The following is a 19,366-nucleotide window of genomic DNA, read 5'->3' as shown; positions in this document are numbered from 1 at the left end:
TAGTGAGATAGCTGAGCGTATACATATGCACCGTACTTAAAGGCATACAGCATAAATACGTTGCAGGGTACCACGGGAGACAATAAAGAAGCGAAGGAACGGGGCACGAGCCTCATTCTGTTCCAGGGAACGGTGTATAGTTGCTGTATTCTTACACACGTGATATACGCATATCTTGACACCGTGCAAGTTTAGAAGGCAGCCGTTGCAGGGCACGCTGTCGCATTGCAGTGGATCTCCGGACACGTCGACATCGCCGGTAACCCCTGAAGTCGGCCCAGGACGCATACTAATCCCCCTGTCCCCCACTCCTTCCTGCTGTCCTCTCTCCATCTGTCCACATCTGTACGCCGCTCATAGCCACAGTTGCTTCGCGGCGCTAACACGCAATCAAAAAAAAAAAAAAAGAACATCGCCGGTAATGAAGAACCAGACAGAGCCGCTTTGTGCGCCCATCAGCACGCAGCTTTTTTCCGGGTGTTGTCTTCGGGTGACCGTAGATATCTCCTCTCGACCCTCACCTCCCCCAAAAGACGCATGCCCAATGGTAACACGACGTACCCTTATACCGTCGTAGACCCCACACTTTCTCTCGAAATTCCTCCGCGACTGATGCGGCCGTTTACTGAACTCTTCCACCGCGTGAGGCTGAACGCTGCAATTTTCACCTGCCTTCAAACACCGTCTCGGCTCCACCTAGTCTTCCTTCTGCCCCACATGCGGAGTACACGGCGACCTCCGAGAAGTCATCCTGACCGGATGTCCAAACGCATATATCGTCTGCATACATGCTGAGATGCACACCTCGCAGCTGAACTTTAGGGAAGTGTGCGAGCGCGAGATTAAATAAGGTTAGACTGACTACTCCTCCTTGCGGAACCCCTGCAACGAGTCTGTGGGTGTTGCTGATGTATTCCTCACTTGTGCGCATAAATACTACTGGTTCTGATAAGTAATCAGCAATCTACCTCAGGATGCGGCACCATGGACTTTCCGTTCATAAGACCACCTAGCCTAGCACGTGCATGTGTGTGAGTGTGTGTGTGTGTGTGTGTGTGTGTGCGTGGGGAGGGGGCAGGTAGGTTTAATGGTGAAAGGCAAAGGGAAAGGTTAGCCATACTAGGGGCTTGCTATTTTTAACAACAAAGACAACCACAAAACAAGAAGCCCGTACGCTCGTTTTATGTCCAAGAATTCGGTCACCGTGATGTTCCCACAGACATGCTCCTATTGAATGTACGACACCAGATCAATTATGCAGTCTATAGTGGTGCGCGCCAGCATGACGCCTGTCATTATATGAGGAAGGAGTCTTTAGTCTGTTTAGTACCATCTATTTCGCACTTTTGCTCATGCAGCTCGTTAAATTTATAGGACGGAAGGATTCAATGGCCTTTGTAGATTTCCCACAGATTTTTCTTACACACGCACAGTGCCAGCAAGATACACTTAAAGGAAGCCCAACGAGATGGACAGCATTTTGCATAGACGACGGTACTTGCAGGCACACTGCATTCGCAGCGTGAATCGATCTGAAATCGTACTGAATCATGTCGAAAATAAGTCTTCCAGCCTTGCTCTGTCCGAGCTCACAGCAGTGCAAATATTTTTCTGGCTAGGCCACTAGCTGTGTCTGAGGTTTTCTTTGGGTTTCCTGGCACACTTTGCGGACGAATTTCGGCACAGTTGCCCCTGAAGTAGGCCAGGACCCACAATGAACCCTATGTCCATTTCGTTTTCCTTTTTTCTTTCCATCTGGCCACGTGTGCACACACCCCCCTGGCTACAGGTGCTCCGCGCTGCTAACATGGGAATACATTTTTTTTATTAATATATTTTCCATGGCAGAATTCCAGAATACGTAACAAACTCGTTACAAAACTCGACATCCTTCTTGAATGTAATCACGGGCTCCTTATCGGCTCTCTAGATGATAGCAGATCGGAAAGAGTTCACGAATTCGGTTAATTTCGATTTTTTTTTAAATTTCGTTAACGAATCGCTCTGTTCCTTTGAAGTGTTTAACATCACATTGCTTATCTTTGATATGACCTTTATCATATAGCTTGCGATCTACTAGCAACAACAAGAGCAACAAATAAATCCTGACTATGACACGGGGTGATTCACTACTAAAACTTCCTATTAACGTTGCAAATTTAATGAAGCGAGAGAAAAACCTCGAATAGTAGAAGCATCGAAGGTTTGTGTCCGCGTTCCAGCCGTTCCAGCGAGACGAACGAAAAATCCAAGTAACGTATCAAAGACGTACGTTCAATCTCATGTTTGCATGTGAGTGGTCGTTTCCACTGACATTCGCAGCATCCATCAAAACGCCATCCAACTCCTCCGCTCTGTCTTTACGTATTCCTCCATTACTCGGCACACGGAGTTGCGAAAGCCGGTGCGAAGAACTCCCGCTCGCCAGGCTTGGGAGAAATCACGTGGATTATGAATTGCATTTTAAATATTTACAGCCGCCGTAGTCAATATCTCTCGCCTATGAGAATGCATCGAAAAATCGATCGCCGGGAGAAATTGAAGAGGCCTGAGTCGAATATAATGGCCGACCTTCTCTTTCTCGTCAGCGATGTCGTCTTTGGGAGCAACCGTTTGACCCACCCGTGTCGTTATGCTTAAGAGGGTGAATTACATATACGGGTGGGTGGGGGGAAAATAGAGTGACAATGTAAAGGGGAAGGAAAATGAGAAGGAGGACATGTCGAAAATATGGCAGGAAATGATTGTGAGAACGGCGGCCCAATGCGCGAGAGTTTTGCCAGCTGCTTCATTATACCACGTCTTGGATTGGATTGGAAAAGAAAGAAAAATATGGAGAGGTTAGTCCCGACCCAGTCAGAACTGGCTTATCACGTCTTATCTTAACGCTATTAAATTGCTTTCGTTATGTGGTACGTTTGCTTCTTAAAAAAACACATACAGTTGTTCATTGAATCCACGGAGGGGAGAGATTAAAAGGAGAGCAAAGAGTAGGGCAGGGATATTTCTATTATTAATTTTCCATGTTTGGAAGTGGGGGGGGGGGTTATTTATTGGGCACGAAAAGTCAGCAGTCAGTCAGTCCGTGTTTGAACCACGAAGCAATTATAGTTAGGATCGGCCTACAGACATGGAGAGAGGACAGCAGGAAGGAGGTGGAGGATTAACGAGCGTCTTTAGTCGACTTCAGGGAGTCGCCTTCTGTTAGGAATGTGTGAAAGAGAGAGGGAGAGAGAGGGTACTAGAACATTTTGCGTGGCTTCGGAGCTACTGCCAACGAACGGGTGGTTTGACGTTCACTTTTGGAAAAGATTGTTCCGCTGGAGAGAATAATCTAGAAAATATTCTGGAGCCGTTGCACAAAGAAGTGAAGAAAAGGCAGTGGAATGTATCGAAAACTGGTGGAACTTCGGAGCATATTTAAGAGAGACAATTCACAGCCACTTACGAGTAGAACTTAGAGCAGATACTTGCAGATCTTCCTGCGGGAAAATGTCAATTTTTACAGGTTCCGTTTTTATTGTACGAAGAACTATTGCAGGTGCCACACAAACAATTGCGTCGTTTTGTCCCTTCGGGCTCGATGGCTATACGTTCTCCTTCCACTGCGTGTCACAAGAAGCAGCCGCTGTCCCACAAAATCAGAGGTGATTAAACAGGACGCCCAGCCGCAGAACTCAATCATGCAATGCGGCGAAGCACCGTTTTCAGAGCGCATTATCGTGGCAGCGTCCTCCATCAACACGCGGTTCCGTTCGAAGCGCGCCATTGAGCTCCTTGAATGGCGCAACTGGGTTCCTGCGTTCAATACCTGACATAATTAATACTTGGCTCGGGCAACTTCCGTTAACGCCGTTTCCCGGCGTACATTATTAAGGCAACGGAAGAGACGCGGTCCCAGACGCGATGCCTGTCGTCCAACACGTGCTGTCCCTAGAGATGAAGGGAAGAGTTTGTGAGGACGGGTTTGAAGTGAGCCTGTCGCGGGATGCGAGATGCAAAGTTCCGTCCTCTGTTTTAAGACTGTGCCAATACGAAGCGCATAGTTTTATACTTGAGAGAGCTGAGAGAACGGCGGCTTCTGAGCCTTCGTGTGTCGTGTCGTTCTTCTCGTTTCCCTCAAGCTCGTGGTTTTAATATGTTATGCATAGTTTTATGTCAAACCGGATGCGGCATGCTTGTAGCATACATACATGACATATATATGTGTGTGCGTGCGTACACGGATCTTCGCATGAACCAGCACTCACTCTTTGGGCTTACGAGGCCAGCTATTCGAATAAATCCGCTTTGGAGGAGACAATTCGGAATTTGAATATGAATTCCGTATTCGATTCGGAATTCAAATTGGATACAATTATTCAGATTATTCGCCCACAGCCCTAGCTATTTTTATACTTACAAAATTGGAAGTACTTGGCATCTTTCCGTTAGACATCGAAAGACAAACTTGCAAGAAGATGTTGGGCCTGTTTTTTATTTTTTTTATTTGCAACATGATGAACATCTAGGACCAACGAAATAAAGAGCTACTTTCCCACTCAAAAAAAGAAAACAAAAGATAGAATAGAAAAAAGGACAGAAAAATACAAAACAGAACCAAGCGAATGTGAGTTTTCGGCACCTGAGTAAAAAAAATAAAAAATTCACTACCCAACTCAAACATTTTTACCGGCTACACAGAATGCCCACTGAAATGCCCATCCCTTGCGATACTGCAGGTTCAATGCATTTTTTTTTTTTTTTGCAGATTTCGATTTTAAATAAGAACGAGCGTTCTTATACTGCTTTGCTGTTTATTGTTACGTGATATGTTCATACATAAATCAATATACAGTTATGGGTTCCCATGTCAGAGTCGCGATTTATTTGTTGTTGTTGTTCCTAGCAGGCTAGCGTGGGACCTCATGTTGATATCTATGTCAATGAGAAACTACCTGTAAATAGTTAGTTAGTAACAAAAGGAATGTAGCATTAAAATAATAAATGTGAGAAAAACAAACAAAATGGAATTTGTAAACATAATAAGGTTGGCAACTGTGGCACATAAAAAGAATAATCGTATGGAATTTCTTTTTTGTTGTTGTTTGTTTGATATGCATACAATGCACAGACACGACAATACACGAAATGTATACAATAATTACGTAAACACACACTGCCGCAACTCACATCCCCATATTTCCTTTACCTCATCACCATCACGCATGTTTTTAAAAATGTATTCATGATACATGACCCAACAACAACAAATAAATTGATGTTGACGAGCGGAGAAATTCGCATCATGAGGTGAACCACATGAACCAAAATAATAGTAAACATGGGGATAAACCGGAGCTGCAATCGAAGGGGCAAGAATGTCATGATTCGATCGATGTACCCCGGCTACATGATGCTTTGAATCCTGTCCGGGTGTTTTACCCTGGGTTTTCCGCCGACACTCTCAAACAAACGTTGGCACACTTCCCTATACGAAGCCGACCCAGGACGCGTGATACCCCTGATCAGCCTAGCGCCAACAACAACTTTATTTTGAGATGATGAATGGGGAGGTTCGTCGCCAGAGGGCGATGCTCTACCCCCATCGCTGGTGGTGATGTGGGGAATGAAATAAAGAGCCCCTTCACAATAAGGATCCAGGTCTTATGGTGTCCAAAAATATCAAAAGAGCTCTAAGGGCAGAGCGCTGGTGGGCTGAATTTGGCTAGGGACCAAGCAATTTTGATAATAATAATTGGGTGTTTACGTCGCGAGACAACTGAGATCATGAGCGACGCCACAGCGGTCGGTCTGTGGATTGCTTTTGCCCACCTGAGGGTTCTTTAACGTGCGATGAAAGCTCATCACACGGCACCCCGTATTTAACGTCCTTCGCGGAAGACGGCGTGTGTAAGCAACTTGTACCCTGCCACCAAGTTGCTGGCGTCCTCGGCCGGGTTCGAACCCGCGATCTCGGGATCAGAAGGGGCACACGCTACCGACTGAGCCACCGAGGCCGGTGAGCAATTTTGAGAGAGAGAGAGAGAGAGAGAGAGAGTCTACCTGATTAAGAGACCCGGAGAATGTGATCTGGGAAGGTTTGTACTGCGGGCAAGCCTTCCCGAGGAAGCCTATAGCGCCATGTCGGTAAGTGGCTCGGCAAATAACGATATTATCATCACCACCAGCAATATCGCTTCCGGTACTAGAGGGTCCCCCGCAAAAATTAGTCGGAACCTTGCTGTACTACGAAGCGGATTCTTCTGCCCATATCAGCCAGCAACTACTATACAGCTTTTTCTTTTCTTTTTTTCTTTTTGTGCCGCTTCATAACAAGCTCATCGACATGCGCGGACGTCAAAGCACTGGCTAAGCTCGACTTCCTCAAAAGGAACAACGACAGATACACCTGCTTGAGCACACAATTTCGCAGATAACTGCCGAACACACGTGGGAAGATATAAAAAACGACATCGAAAACGTCAAAAGAAAACGTGGCACGGAAGGCTCCCATGCAATCACGGTGCAAATACCAGAAACGGGGGAGTAAATATTGACGGAAATTTGGGAGAACCCAACGCGTCGTTTCCCCACTTAATAGCTCCGCTAATTTGATTAGCGGAGGGGATTAAATTATGATGTCTTTGGTAATCGAAATTCCCGGTCCGCGCTCAGACGAAATTGCGGTGAAATTAAAAGCGGATGATTATTAAGCCGTATACCGAGCACGGTAGTGGTCTGTGTACCCAACAATCACTAGGTGGTGTGAAAGGGCGCAGAAGGGGAAATTCTTCCTTATACTGGCACGTATAGGAGGTCAACCAGCGGTAGTAGGACTTATGAAATTATTTTCTCATCTTTATTTCGTAAGAAAAAAATATATACTTTCGCCCATCTCCCCAAACTCAGAACGTAAGGCGGACACCTACGTGTACACGTTTCGTGACACCGTGTGCCAAGCTCTAACAGAGAGGCCTTTCCTGCTTAATAATCGTTTTGTCTTCAAACGTTTCCTAGCCCAATGTCGTCTTTAGAAAACATTACTCTGCATATATGATATTTCATACTTTACACGTTCGTGTCATTTGTTTTTAATAAATAATTTTTGTGGTCTTATAAATGTGAAATAAAGCCTGTCGCGACAGGAACGCACAAGGGACAAAACAGATATGTGATTGCGCGCGCGCGCACGCACGCACACACACACACACAAAAGAAAACTAATAATGATAATAAGTAATAAATAAAAACAAAGGGGATAACTTGAACTTGAGAAAAGAGTGTCGTTGGTGGATTACGCAGCAAAATAATACACGTAGTAACGTGGGAGCTTTTAGTACACAATTATTGCTCAGACAGTGTGTACGTCTTAACGGTGAATGTGAATTAAAGAGGAAACAAAGACCAAGGATCCAACCAGTCACTTCGACAACTTTTATTTTTTTTATTTCCTTTCGTTAAACCTTGGTGTGGAGATGTTCTTTTACGATAACTCGCGTGAAGTTGCTGCACTAAGAGACGCGCCACACGTGGTTGTCACTTGGCTGCAGTTAAGGGTTTACACGGTGCAAACACATACAAGTGTGGAATAAGAAATACAGCTCAATCCAGCAGTAGGAAGTATTCGCAGGACAAAACCTACAAAGCGTCCGAAAACACTTTCTCCTTTTCTTTTTCTTTTTTTACATTCAAACACGAACTGAACTTTCAATGAGTGACGAGCTGCCGTGCACAGTATGCAAAACTCAGTAGACTCTGCACCATAGCTCGCCACTCATTCAAATTGCTTTGAGATTGTTCACACTTTGCAGTTTTTTTTTTTTTTTTCGTAAAGAAAAACAATGCAAGCACAGGCGATATTAGCGGAGAACCTGCCTCTAACACGGAGCCCGCAGGGAAGACGCAACTTGGATGGGATTAGATGCCGGAAAAACCGTTGTCGTTATTTTACCGAGCTCCGCTACTACTAAGGGGTGGAAACGTGGTGCTGAGGTAGCGGAGCTCCAGGGTATCATGGCGACTTCCAAACTCCAACGATGCGACAGAGTACCGGAACTGCCATTTTTGTAACTATCCTCACGCGGTCGCTTGCGACAAAATCACCATCTCGTCGCACGTCATTAGCAATATCGCTTTGATGACGCCTGCCGACCTCTTCTATCAGCATATAGCCGAGAGATGAATGCGTTCTGCGCGGTGCTCCCTACGAGACATGGTAGCCGATTCCTCCAAAGAACCAAGGCATCTCATGCGCTGAGTGAGTACACTAGAGCCGGTGTCGTTACCACATCTTCGGGATAAATACACACAGAAAAGAAAAATGGAGACTATACATCTTTACGAGTGGTCAGCAGTACCAGGCATACAAATTATCTGTTTTGTGGCAAAGATAAAACTAATTATCGAGGTCGAAAGAAGCTACAAATTGACGCCAAGAAATGTTCAGTGATCGCGTTGGTTCCAAACGGTTTAGCCGCCATTTTTATGGGACCACGTTTACACTGACGTTTGCAGTGACGTGTGAATGTCCCGAATGCATTGCGTCCCCGTGGCACGACGCAATCGTCTATGGGCCGATACTTAGTATAGATCGGCCCCGCGTTGCGAATGATTGGCTTTTTTCCTATCTCCCCTCTCTTCTCACAGTAGGTGCCCATGATATTGCTAGAACACAGATGCTGAAAAATTCCGCAGCTACGAAAAGTTCAGCTCAATCCGACTGTAATCGGCAGGTTCCGCAGACACGGAGCTATTCGATGTCTCAACCCATCAAAATTCCAGGTACCCGCATGCGAGCTAAGCAAACGTTCGACGCTATAAGCTGGAGAGGCAGCCGAAATCAATTGCGCGGACGGGGGTTTCTATAATTGCTCTCTCGCACGTATTCAAATTGGACTCCTATCCATGGGGATGCAGGTGAGAGCCATTGATTCCACATTTTATTTGAATTGTAGAGATAGATGCCCGTTGACGCGGGTTTCGTCAGAGGCAGTTGTGCATCGTGCAAAGCGGATGATACGGTTCTTCGTGGAAGTTCTCCCAAATCGATTCCCGTACTGTGGCGTGCAAATATGTAGATTGATAAATTCTGAGCTTTTGCTGGCAAAGTTTAGCTTTAACGAATTATCTAAGGTATGAAGGATAAGACAAAGGTATGGAAACAGTAATCATAAAAGATGGATACTGCGTTACATACTCACACGAAAATTGTAATTTTATCTTTTACATACCTCTTAAAAGTAGAAAAATAATATTATGATACTTCCGCTTCGCAAAGAGAATCAATAACTTGAGGAAGTACAGTATGAGATACGTACATTGCGACGGCATTCCCATTCGGTAAGGTTCTGAAGACACGGGATTTATTCCGCACTTAATCCCTTTAAACGGGGCCCGGTACAAAGGACGATATGGTCGTCGAAATGAAGCTCTCGTTAATTTTTCATTCCAATGCCGGAGGCCTCAGTAGCAAAAATCACGACGCAAGAAATTCGGATTCCATTCATTAAGAGCCAGTCCGCTTTAATGATCCCGACTGTGTTTCCAAGTAGTGGGGCTCAAAAAAAGAAATATACTAAACTGCTCAAACAGCAGCACAACAAGCATGCAGAATCATTATGCAAAACAGAATGTGTGGCAGACTCTGGTCTCCTGCCTAATGATGCGAACTGGAGTTTAGACCTGAACCGGCGCAAGAGCGCAATTCCACGGAGGAAACTTCGTTCAGAAAGAGAGAGAGAAAAATATTTTTCAGTATAAGGTCAGAGTATGGATGAACGCTTTCCAGGGTTAATTGCGCGCGATTAGTTTAGGATTAAATGCAGTCGCAATGCAGCAGCAAGAATACTTGCTGTCAGTTAATGCATGATAGCATCGAACCTCGTCACACATGCCATCGAACCGTGTGTTCAGCGGATGATCCAGAACGGCGGTTTTCGGTCCAGTTCGGCATTTTTTTTTTTTTGTCAGGAACGGTGTTAGTTTGCTTAAATATAAAACTATGAAACTATGAAATAAACGAAGAATGCGTGCATGAGGCTGTACTTCTTGTCATGCCCGAGAAGAAGAAGAAGGTGGAAATATCTGTTTATTTACAAACATTAGAGCTAGGGGACACCCATCAGGGGTCTGCTGCTCCAGTTCTTGGAAACGTCTCAATGACCCAACAACAATTATATTTCTACGATGAAGTGGGGAGGCAATGACGCAAGAAAAAAAAACAATAGACATACAAAAGAGAACACATACATACACGAAAAAAAAGAAGAAAGGTACGTATGAGGATCGTTCAAATTTGACCGAGACATTTGTTCGAGAAAGTCAGTGAGAAAATCCTTCTCGGGTCAGCGGCACGTGCATTTGTGTATTTGGATATAAGCTACATTATATAGTTTTTATATAGTTTTATTCGCTTGCCCATAAACAGCGCGACGATGCTTATTATAGTATCTGCGAAAGCTTAAAACACGTACGTGTACCGTGGATGAAATCAAACAGGTACCATAAAATTACCCAAAGAATGTCGAAATACAAAAATATCAAAACAACGCCAGCATCTTTTTTTTTTTTTTTTCATGAAATAAAGAATAACGCCTGGTATTACTTTGTTGTAGTCCGCACAAGCAAAATTTAACCTTTTCCAATTTCCTTAAATTTTCCTTAATAAATTTCCTTAGTGTGAAACATTTGACATTGTTCATAGCCGCTGTATCGGTGTATCGTGTCCTTCAAATCCTGTTGCTTTTCATACTTGTTGAGTTATCGTGCGTTTTTGAATTTGGTGCATTCATTTCGAGCACCATTAATTATAACGTATTTTATTTCTACTTCTGGAGAAATGGAAGAGCTCGAGAAAATGTAGTGAAGACTCCTTTACTTAACAAGCTCTCGACCCCATGGTACAGGCATATAGAAGTTGTAATACTTCTTATTTAGACGTACATACCATACAATCGGCATAAAAAGAACAAAGAAAACCATCTGACTTCGACATGACGTTTAGCAATTAACACTTCACAACATTTAAAGACACATAATTGATCATATGTTACACTTCGTTGCAGACCCATGAAACATTTGTTGTCCAAAAGTGGCGCGTGAAAAAGGAATTTTCCATTTCTCTGTAGATCGTGAACCGTAGACAGGTATGTACAAGTTTAAGGGCACAAAAGATTTTAGAATGCTATCTCGGCTACTTATGGTCTGCTTGTAACGTATAGCAATTAAGAAAATACGAGTATAAAGGCTGTATAGGGTTAAAAGCTGGAAGTGTTTTAAAAGCGTCCCACTAGGGGTCATATAGCGCGCTCCCGCTATTCGAGGAACTGTTTTCCTTTGAAAGATGAAAAATTGTCAAGCTCGTGCAGCCCCATACAAGAAAACAATAATACCTTTCGATTACAATAATGCATTGTATATGTGGAGCTTGATTTTAGGTGCCAAGTAGTAGTGAAATTTGGCCAGTATGCCAACAATATGTGATTTTTGATTGATGACTTGTTTAACGCGAGTATCACATGACATATGTTTGTGAAAGTGAACACCGAAAAAAGAGTAGCTGTTGTTTTACTCGAGTTATTTCCAATGAATTACATTTGTTCAGTTTATACAAGCTTTCTAGAACAACGTTTACGTTATCTACAAGCGATATTGGGCTTTTACCGCGAAATAAAAGTGTCGTGTCGTCTGCGTATATTATAAAACCGGACTTGTTACTGATGTTTATGAGATCATTAATATGAAAGCTAAACAATAACGGCCTTAAAATGCCATCCTGGGAGTACGCAGGTATTTACATCAGTAATTTAGATGCATTATTACTTAATAATGACGCTCTGCTTACGATGGTTCAAGTAAGATGCAATAAGGGATAGAACAATGCCTCTTTATTCCATAGAGCGCTAAATCTTCTTAGGAGAGTAGGCGATTGAGAATAAGTTCCTTTTGATTGAGTAATGCCATTTCCGTCTATCGGCCTTTACGAAAACCAAATTGTGCTGAGACTAAGGTTAAACTTATCAGCAAATTGTACGATTCTTGCGTCTATTATTTTTTCCAGCTCCTTCGAGAGCACTGGGAGTATACAATGGGACGGTAGTTTGAGAGGTTGTTTTTATCCCCTACCTTATATGGCACAATTACTTGTGTGGCTTGTATTTCTTTGGGGAAAGTACCTGTAGAATGGGCCCCATCATTATAAATGTAAGATAGTTGCAGTAACACTAAATCAAGCGCGTATTTAACAGGCTATAATTGGAGATCATCAAACGAAAGCGGATGTCGATCTTGCGATCCTTCAGCAAATTCCTGGAAACTACCGGCCTGATCGACTCCCTCTAAGACCCCGTCATCGTCGTCAGCTTCATCCTCATCACCATCCTCTCATTTTCCCCAAATAGCAATGGGGTAGCATTCTCCTCAATGAGCGGAAGTCATCCCCATATCATAGTCATCATGTATCTCTCTCTCTCTCTATGTCATCAATATCATATGCTGAACTACTGTGTAATCTTATTAATATGTATATAATAGATTTCTGTTTCATTTGTTGGACAAAAGAACAGACTGTTTCAATTTGGAAGAAGACTGCGCTGCGTAGCTCCAGGAAGAGGGGTGATAGCTTTCTAAGATATTAAAAAAAAAAAAAAAAAGATGATTTCTGCGAATTCTAATCCGTAATCTGACGCGTTATTCATTTTCAGTTCATTAATACTTTCACCGACATCGAGACCATGTAGCAGAAAGATGATTTTCTTCTCTCAGGTTTAATGAAACTATAAAGAGAGTCGTGTTTGCTGCTTCGTAAGGAGGCGTTAGTTTTCTTCCTGTGTTGTTTAAAAATTTCCCAATCTCTCGGATCACGGGTATCCAATAACTTTCTGAATGATTTTTCTTTTTTACGAATCACCTTCCATTCCAAAGTAAACCTTTCGAAAAGGACCCAGCAATGCGTCATATGCTTCGGGGGGAGTTTTAGAATCCCAATTTACACACATTAATTTGCTTCGAAAACTTTCTAGAGTGAAACTATTTATAAGAATTTGGTGCAGTTGTGTTCCTCGTATTTAACGATTTCAGCAACAAAAATGTGGGTATATGATCACTGATTTGCGATGATACGGCACCTGATGACGCATGGTATCGAATATGATCAGTTATAAAGAGGTCTACGATGGCTAGGACGTGTAGATGTTGGGATCACATTGTTGAAACCATGCCTATCAAGTACTGCTTGTAACTTATGTTGGAATGTTGATGGATTCAACATATCCATGTTAAGATCACATCCAATAATGATTCGGAGTTCATTTTGCTGAATATTATCATGGGCACCGTCGCACAAATACAGATTGCATTGGATTATTATTTTTTTAAACCAGATTAAGTCGTGCATTAGTTATTCTGTTTCGCTAATTTCTTAGCAAAGTCACTCTCGTAGAGGCATAGTTAGCTGGATTCTTCGTATCTACAATTCGCTAACTTACGAGGAAAGTAAAAAAAAAAAAAGAAAGCATGCAGTATTCTACACTCAACTTTGAACTCATGCGTAGATCATGTGCCGTTGAAAGCAGCTTCTTTGACCCGTCAACAACGGTGTGACTACTTGAGAACCCAGGACTATTAGAGCCCAAACGAACAAAGTTCTTGGAGTCAACACCATCCATGCAGACTTAATACAAAGGCCATCGTTAAAGCAGCGCCTCTTTACATTTCGCGACCACTCGTCCGGTGGAAAATTAATGAACCCCTCCCCTGATAACGACAAACCCCATTATAAACACCCTCTTTCCACTTGAAAATACTCTCGTCCACGCGCCATTGCCCTGGCTTTGTTTCGGAGCAGAAATGAAAAAAGGAATCCAATCCTCACAGCCGAGAGGTTATTTCTTTTTCTCCCTAATCAATTATAGAGCTACAATGCACGTCTTGCACGAAAGACAATCGAAACTGGTGCGCCCTCTATGGGGTGAGGACCACAAGCTTTCGTTTGAGGGGAAGCGATTGGCGAAGTTCTTTGAGTGGAGAAATGCTGTTTTCTTTCCTTGTTTTTTCTTTTGCTTTTTTTTTTGGGGGGGGGGAGCAGTCACTGTTCTATTATTCGGAAGAACGTGAGTGGACTGAAGTACCTGGTCGCTGTATTTCCATGGGATAGACGGGTTGGTGGAGGCGTACTAGATGACAAAGGGAGACTGTGAAAGAAAGAAGAAATACGTGTGATTACAAACAACTGCGAGAACTATGAATCTTCTATAGTATGAATGGAAGAATCGAGGAAATGTTCGTTATGAGCTCTCTCATATATATATCAGTTAATAAAGAGGGTTCAGACGGCCACGAATTACTATAAGTGAAAGAGAAAAAACGAGACTTGGGCGGAAGTTTCGAGTGAATTAAAACATCAGGAATTTATTACAATTTTAAGGGGGAATTAACAACTCTAAGGTCAACGTTTCGGCGGACGCTCCGCCTTCTTCTGGACAAGTTGCAGTCCTGAGTCGCAGTTGCAACTACTACTCAGGACTGCAACCGACCTGTAGGAAAAGTAGGAGCCCTGTAGGAGCAAAAAGTAGGAGCCCTGGATATCCATACTTAGGACCCCCGAGATTGAAGGAAACACAAAAAGACACACAACTCCCATTTGAATTGACTGCCTTGTCCTAATCCCGGCTGTGCCGCTTTCTCTGGAGTCTGGACTCTCTTCAGACGTTGTAAGGCAAATGCCGAAAGTTCCCTATGAAGTCGGCCCAGACCGCACGGTCCCCCCAAGCAACGAGACCGCAATAAAGCGCAACCAACCAACATTGCATCGCCGCACGTGTATCAGCTGTCTCTCTGGCACTGGCAGATCCAGGGGGGATCGCCCCCAGAACGTCAGTTTATAGATCGAATTTCCTTCTCTCCCCTCCCCCAAAACGCGCTTCAACAAAGGAATCGCCCCCCCCCCCCCCACTTTCCCAAAGTGAGTGTCTGGATCCGCCCCTGCTTCCTAGTGTTATCTTTTTTGTGACACATTAAGGCTAAACAGTGTCTCTAAATGCGGCGTTCACCCGCGTCTCTGTGCTTTTCCTTAATACTTCATTGTAACAGCAGGTTTTATATGTTCTCCCGTAATTTGTTATTACTTGTCGCTATTTTCGTTTACCTTGCTTACGTACCTTGTAAGAGGACGGAGGCCTCGTCAGGCTCCTCGGAGATTCTTCACCTCATGCCTCCGTCACGTTGACAGTGGGAAAATAAACGTACTACACGCCATTCCTCAACAGTAGCATGTGTCTTCTGTCTCACCCGTATAGAAAGCGCTATCATTCTGTAGAGCCGTTGTATTATGCGAACAAAAGGCGAATGTTGTCTTTTTTCTTCCTTCTTCGGGTATACATCATCGAAAATCCAGAAGAAGAAGCAAGAAGAACCCCTGTCTGATGAAGATATTCTCTCAGATCCGCAAGAAGCCACACCTTCGTCTCGTGGAGCATTTTTTTTTTATATCAACCTTGATAAATGACGGAAGAGAGTTCTCCACGCTAATGATCGCCGAAATCTTTTTTTCTTCGCCATTTTGCCGGATAACATCTCTCTCGAAGAGCCATTAGAATCAGAGCGAGAAGAGCTGCTTCCTTTACTTTCTATTCCCACTTACTACGAGTGCTCTTTTTTTTTTCCCCCTTCTCGTTTCAATTGGCGCCTACAAGAAAGAAGAAGACGTGAAATACGCCATGACTGCAGTGAACTACAAGGGACTTTCCGCTTAGACCTCAGGGATCCCCATCGCCTAGTGTGCTTCAAGAGACACTCTCAATAGCCTCGAATGCGCGTTCAAGAGGTGATGCTCAGGTTACTGAGGCGCGCTCGGATTCCTGAAGGCTGTATACAGCGGTAAAGTCCGGTCCGCCCGTACGGCAGCAGCATTCGTTTTCGCATTTCCATTTGCACCCTTGCGGAGCCAGTTTGCTCGAGCAACAAGAACACGCCATTATGGCTTTACTGCGCAACAAATATTTTCTGGTATTGCCCATATTTTCATTGTGTTGTGCTCGCGTCGCTGCGATCACAAGTTGGGCTCATTGAGCATTTGCGTTTCCGATCCGTCCGGCGCTTGCGAACAGTTATGCGTGGGTTCGCAGACAGACAGCTTGGTGTAGGACACATCGAAACGACACAGTAAGCGTGATTCCTCCTGGAGGACAAATACAGAAACTATACTACAGCGCGAGTCCTAGCACAATGTGCACGACTAAGATTCATCGCTGCTGAATGACCAAAAAGGAACGAGACAAACAAAACAAGGAGGAGGAGAAAACGTCTGGAATGAACCGGAGAAACTGAATGAATGAACTGAATGAACTGAACGAAGCAATTGTGGCTATGAGTGGTTTGAAGACATGGCAGAGACAGAATGTCAAATGTTAGAAGTACACCCACACTGTAAACTGAAAAACACCCTTATGGGTGTAAATGGCTTCTTTTGCACCCTTTAAACACCCTTCTAGGAGGGTGTAAAGTTGTTAAACACCCTCCTAAAAGGGTGTTTAAAGGGTGCAAAAGAAGGCATTTTCAAGGAAAAGCACCCTTTCAAAGGGTATCTTACACAGAATACACCCTCTGAAAAGGATGTTCGAAGACCATATGGTGTAAAAAGAGGTGTCAGTTATAGGACAAGCCATTTACACCCACAAGGGTGTTTTTCAGTTTACAGTGCAGCAGTGGGGATTCGATGTCACTACAAGCGAGAAAATGCTCGGTGGCCATTCAACCATGTCAGTATTGGGTATGCGAAGAGCAAAAGGAAATATGGATGGAGCGCGTTACAGCAAAACGCACTCTCGAGGTACAACCGCCCGAAGCAACGCGAACCCACAGCACATGCGAATACCTGCGACCGACCGCCGCCGTCCTTCCTCCTCCTGCTACTAATGCCCATCATCCTTCCTCTTCAACCTTGCAGCTGGAAAGCTATCCACAAAGGTAATTACACCTTCGCTGGCGATGTTAGCCGCTCGCGCAGAAGCTGGAGAAGCAAGGAGTGGGGGAAAACATATTGCAGCCCCCAGCACGTAGGCTATAAATATCGCGGATTACAGCGATTGCTACGAGAAGGCTTGCTAACGAGTAAGCATTCTTCGCCGTTCCATCTTTCTTTATCTATCTGGCACCTTGTAGCAACACCCTTTTTTGGGGGAAAGGCTATAAATCCCCTTTCAGGTGCCTGTTGTAAAAGTGGCCGTTGTTCCTCTGCTCGCTCTTTTTGTCACCTTCAATTTTGATGCCTCGCATTGCGGCTGTCGTAATATTGCCATCCGCGTAAAAAAAAAAAGAAACACGAAGTGCAGACAGGTGTGTGTTATTGTAACAATATTGATTCCTGGATAAAAAAAAAACGAAAGAAGAGGAAGGCGACAGCGAGAATTTTAGCGGTAGAAATAGGTGTACGACTTTGAGGCGACTTGGAAGAGTACTAAGACTTGTAGCGTCGTCGGGAGTAGCGATGTAGTACACACTTGTAGAATACCGGGTGTTTCACGAAAATCGTCCAGCTGAATAATACAGAAACGACTGACGCTATTGAAGGTTGAGTGATTGATTGATTGATTGAGATATAAAAATATGGAGCTGCGAGACCCGACAAAGTCGGGTCAGGCTACTCTGACAGTACTCGTGAATAGAAAAGTAAATAAAAAAAAAAAAAACCTCAACATGACCATCGCTGTATCCTAGAATCGACGCTATCGAAGAACTTACCAGTGAGTGAGTGGGTGGGTGGGTGGGTTAGTGGCGTACGTTCATTAATTTAAAAAAATTCCAAACTTTCAAATTTTACTTTCGGCACCTCTGCGACCTCTGGTACGATCGGGACTTCACGGGACCTTCGGCGAAAAATAATTGAAAAGAAAGACGGGTCGACACTTAGCGATTCTTTTTTAGTACTTAATTGGTTATGGTTTGCATATTTATTGCACGGAATAACCAGCGAAGCGCTCTCTCTCTCGGTGCCGTGTGCTTCCGCCTGGTTCATGCACTGGAGTATCGGAAGATAAACTGCAAGAGACGCTTCGGTATCCGTCCTCTACCTGACTCGACGAATCTGTTTCTAATTGACGAAAGGTTTCAAATGAACGCGGGGCTACCATAAAGCTAAGTCTCATCTCATCAATAATTCATCTCCCATATCAATAACAGACCATCAAGCTGTATTTCCAGTGCACATCTCCGAACGAAACGGATATTAAGACAGGTACTAAATTCGCGTGTCGCTAATGCGATCGCGAGCAATTTCCCGAACTTATTCGGTACAAAACGTTCACGCGAGTGCGCTTCAGGTGAAGCATGGCGAAACCCCACTCCCTAGAGCGTGCTCACAACGCGCACAATACGGTCTCTACCCTCACAAATAACGTACGAGCATACTTATTCCTTCACAAAAAGTATAACCAAAAAGGAACACTCCAAACATTGTATCGGTGAACGCACAACGCACTTCAAAGTTGAAACCTGCGCATCACTCCGCTACTGCGTTTATTCCGCCCTCCTACGCCTTTTACAGCCCAGCTGATTATAAAGAACGCAACGCTCTTGCACGACTAAGTCATGCTTTTATGGGGTGCTCGGTAAAGGAGTTGAAGCACTCACTCGCTCACAAACGGAAAGATTTACGATCTTCAACGGTAAAATAATCATAAAAAAAACTTTTCGTATGGAGTAAGAATATTGTTTTCTATGTCTTTTTTTTTTTTTTATGGAAGAGACAATACTGCCTTCGAATTGCCGGTAAGTTTTACGTGTATATGTTTAAGGAACGTTCTGATGCGGCTTCGCTCAGCTTGCCGTCGTCATTTTTTTATACCAATCTCGCTGGCTCTCGTTTGGGTTCGGCAGGGAGAACCTAATCATGAATTCGGATCACGAGGGAATCCTGGAGAGCAGGAAAGCTATTGGTACGTCCACTTCGGATAACTAAGCATGGAGGGAGGATACTTTCGATGTATCCGACAGTGCCTCTGTTTTGAGAACGCGCCGGATTAAAACCCTTCGTTCATTTGCCCTGCGTATGTGTGCGTCTCGAAACAAAAGAGCAATGTTGTCCACTGGGAACGGGCGGGTAAGCGCTCCGCTCTAATGAAGTTGCGACTGTATATATTGGCGTGGAATTAAATATCGGCGCGCAAACCGAGATTACTGTTTGTACATCTGTTCAGTGCGGTCTTGTTGGGGTATCGCTTCCTGTGTGGGAGAAGAATACATCGTACTATAGGTTTGGTTCATTTGTTAGACGTTGCGAGGTAATTTGTGTTTGCACGGGCAATCACCAAGTAATGAAACCCCATTTAGAAGCGCTTTGGATGTAATTTTCTAATGCCAATAAAATGACAGGCCCGTGTAGGCATCCCGG

At 44.0% G+C, this 19,366-nt stretch overlaps 2 protein-coding genes across 2 annotated transcripts in view; one reads left to right on the top strand and one right to left on the bottom strand.

The window, feature by feature from the left end:
• The window catches only part of LOC135394991 (leucine-rich repeat-containing protein 4-like), a 121,745-nt gene that overhangs the window by 73,324 nt on the left and 29,055 nt on the right, over nt 1-19,366 (top strand). The gene's annotated exons all lie outside the window — the stretch shown is intronic.
• The window catches only part of LOC135395963 (uncharacterized), a 372,855-nt gene continuing 367,606 nt past the window's right edge, over nt 14,118-19,366 (bottom strand). Inside the window, exon 10 of the mRNA XM_064627047.1 lies at nt 14,118-14,171. The gene's annotated coding sequence lies outside the window, so the exon portion shown is untranslated. The remainder of the gene's footprint in view (nt 14,172-19,366) is intronic.

Source organism: Ornithodoros turicata, chromosome 5 (genome assembly GCF_037126465.1).
Source record: "Ornithodoros turicata isolate Travis chromosome 5, ASM3712646v1, whole genome shotgun sequence".
In the NCBI taxonomy this organism is placed as follows: domain Eukaryota; kingdom Metazoa; phylum Arthropoda; class Arachnida; order Ixodida; family Argasidae; genus Ornithodoros; species Ornithodoros turicata.
This window is presented reverse-complemented; position numbering and strand designations above follow the sequence as displayed.